Consider the following 4,053-nt stretch of genomic DNA (forward strand, 5'->3'; position numbering starts at 1 on the left):
TTAGGATTTTTTTGTGTTCTTTGTGTTCATATTAATCCATTGCGATAGCTAAATTATTTACCGTGTTTGTGTTTTGTTACGGAATACGTACTCAAAGGGTGGAAAATTTTAACCAACTCCGAATTAATAAAGTTGAATTTTTAAAATACCTTTTAAGCTTTACCAATCAAAAAATGTTCAAATAAAGGTCGGAACGAAATTTACTGTTAACATTTTTAAATAGATAAAATACTTTTGTTACAAAATTAATTGTAAAATACTATCATGCCAATTTTAAAAAGGGGTAGGCAGAAATAACGTTTTTACATATAAACATGCGTGTAGTGTTACAATTTCATTTTAGCTTAAACATATGTATATGTTAACCCTTTTATCGTAAGCTTATTTAACAGAAATCATAATTATTTAAATATGATTATGGATAGGCTTCCGAAATGGGATCTTGACATTAAATAAAAAAGTACTCAAACTGGAAACAGCTTTGGTGATATTAAGAGTAAAAAATACTTTTTTATAACCAAGTTTACGTCCAAAATATCAGTCACCGGCGGTCAAAAGGTTAAAACACGTGTTTAACTAAACAATGTGGAACTGTATTTTTTTTAAATAAATGTAATCTCATTTAATAGACATTTAATAATATAATATTGTTAAACGTCTAGCCTTTTAAAATTCAAAAAACTGATTTACATATTTAATTCTCCTTTATGTAAATAAAGCTGAAAAAGTTTCAAAAATAAAGACCTCTTTTAACATTAAAAAGAGCTTTAAATCAAAATGAAAGTCAGATTAACTCCCCAAAGCGATGTTAAGCTCATAACGATGGGGGGTGAGAAATGCTCCAGACTGCGAAACATTTAAACACTCCCCGATGATTTAAAATATCCACAAAAATTCAAACTTTTCCAATTTTCAACAAAAGAATGAAGCAAAAATTTAACAATATAAATTAAAAAAAAAACTTACTAATAGTATCATTATGTAGTACATAATTATATCGTATAACTTACCTTTATACAGCCGCAAGAATAATTAAAAACAAAACACTGAATTTAAATTAAAAAAGAGCACCGATCTCAGAAACGGAAGACACGTCTGCCTCTGACCGCTCCCGCGCGTCGACTGAATTTCAGAGGGTTGCAACCCCCGGTGCAATGCCTATACGAACTAACTTTATACGTATTTCTCGCGCCCCATTCGTACCTTTAATTTCCTTTGCACATATTGACCTTCTTCATCTTAATTCGTATCACTTGAAGCAATTGCTCAGATCAACTGTATTGTACACAAAAAAGAATCTTAAATTAATGTCCATATCGTACAAATTTGTTTGCTTTTAATGTAATACAGTAATCACGTACAACAGGACATGTGTTATTGCGTTTGCTAATAATTTGCGTAAGACATGAACACTAAAACATAATGTCCAAGGAGTTTCAATACTTTCAGTCAGGCCACATAGAAAAGAAATAAATTATTAACAGAAATTATTATATCTATATTCAGATTAATAAAAGTAATTCACGAATACATATTATAATTAACAATTCCTACGCTTAGACACTTCGTACACAAAGCAACGTAAATAGTCGAAACAAATACTGTATGGTTGCGTCGCGAGAATCGCGTTGCGCGCGCTTCGTACATACAACGTTTTATCGTCGACGCGAATCGTCTATTCGGTCAATACAAGCATGATCAACATTTGATCCGCCATCTTGGAAATTGCAATGACTTTCTCACAACGATCTTCATAAACAAGTTGTTGACGTCTTTGGCGATGACAGATAGAGATGTCAACGACGGGCAATGTACGAACCTTTATATTAGTGTAAGTATATTGCTTAGCGACTAAAATCATCGGGTTGCGAAGATTCACGTATGTTGTGTACGAAGGTCCTTACGCACGCACCTTATTTTAATAAAACTCCTTCGAACACTGTTAAAACACATGTATAAAAAGATACCTCTGTCCTTTTCAATTCTTATTACAATTATAGAGATAACTATATGTTTGACATGACTGTTTTTGTTTTTACTGAAAATAGTTTCTAAGGATTAATATATTTCTTGATAAATACATTTAATAAAACCGTTTTTCCTTTAAATATATACGGATATAAATATTATTTTATATCGCATGTTGCAATGCAAATAAAGCTGTCAACACGTCAGAGTCACCTTGATGAATGTTAGCGTATTGTCGCGTGAAATGCGCAACGCTTATCGAACGAAGGGGGGAAAATAAATAACGTTACCGCTGTCGTATATAGAATGAGTAGGAAGACAATAATTTTCTCGGCACCAGGATCCCATGAAAAAAATTCAAACGACTTTCGCTTATAAAGTGCAAGACAGCCAAATACCCTGATTGTACATAAAAGCAATCATCATCATCATCAGCTCACTATACGTCCCCACCGAAGGGCTCGAAGCCTACCCTAAGTTAAGGGTGATTAGGCCATAGTCAACCACGCTGGCCAAGTGCCTGTTGGTTGACTTCACACATATCTTTCAATTTCTTCTCAGATATGTTGCAGGTTGCATCACGATGTTTTCCTTCATCGTAAAAACGTCGGATATGTACATATGTAAAATTGGAAATCGAAAAACACATTGGTACATGGCGGGATTCGAACCCAGTGTAGTGTATGCATAAACGTAGTGTTGTTTGTCTCGAGCGTACACGCCATAAGTACATGCCGGAGAGAGGGGACAGTCAGTCGATGTCAGACCTTTGAGCCGGCAACACGTGTCGGTACGTGAACGAGCCAAATATAGCACAACGAATGCTACATTGGCGACGAGGATAAAACCGTGAGTACGGAAATAAATTGTATTTGAAAAAAAAAGGAAAGAGAAGACCAGTGTGTAAAAAAAAAAACATTTCAGTAATTGATGGACGAAAGTATTGTTTAAATTATTTTGCCTTACCTTACAAAAAAAAATAGTAGGTAACGGATTGCCAAAAATAGCAACAGTCTTCTCTGTTTACATATGATTTGTAAAACGTGGCCTTAAGTAGTTCCCAGCCGTGAATGTTTTAAAAACGGTTCAGAATGTAAACTTAACCAATTGAATATCGAGATAAGATCACAATATTTTACTATCAGAGAAACAGATTCATTGCTGTGCTCGTCCGTCTAAGTTGTTAACTACAAAGTGCACTACGATGTCACATCGAAGTACATGTGCAAGCGACAAATTAATTCCGGTCTATTGATGAAGCAGGAAATGAATAATGATTAAGAAAAGAAAATATCGAACATTTAAATGATAAAATAAACATTACTACGAGGGTAGTATATCCACGACATATACATATACTGTCATGATTTCGACCAAAATCAATAATCAAATGCATTTCTAAGACTGTCTTCGACCGATGGTTGACAAATAGTGTGTAGATGGATAATAGCATTCGGCGATGTTAATCTCGGTCAACCTTATGTGTATACATAACTTCAATAACATAGGTACAGTCACCTCCAATAAAGTGTCAGCGATGGAGAAATGGCAAAGAGTGCAAAGAAAAAAGAACTCTGCTGGTACGATCGCTTGTATTCTACATATTCCTTTATGCGTCCGAAACGTGGACCCTACGAGAGAGTGAGAAAAAGAAGATAGACGCGCTCGAGATGTGGTGCTGGAGAAGAATGCTGAAGATACCTTGGACCACCAATGTACTAAAAAGGCAGCGACTAGGTGGCGTCTAGTAAAGCAGATCACTGATACATGATGACCATGACCAATCTGACAAAACTGTAACGACGAAGAAGAAGAACTTTCGCACTTGTCTACAGAGTATAGCTGACCATTAAATTGGTTAGATCATTGGTGTCTTGGAGATATAACAAAAACCACGGCTGACCATTAAATTGGTTAGATCATTGAATTGTTACAGGTATAAAAGCACCACGGCTGACCATTAAATTGGTTGGATGACTCATGTCTTACAAGTATGAAAACTGCATAGCTGACCATTAAATTGGTTAGATCATTGAAGTCTTGCAGATAAAATAGAACCACGGCTGTCCATTAAATTGGTTAGAT

This window comes from Papilio xuthus, unplaced genomic scaffold, assembly GCF_000836235.2.
Source record: "Papilio xuthus unplaced genomic scaffold, Pxut_1.1 DF827679.1, whole genome shotgun sequence".
Classification (NCBI taxonomy): Eukaryota; Metazoa; Arthropoda; class Insecta; order Lepidoptera; family Papilionidae; genus Papilio; species Papilio xuthus.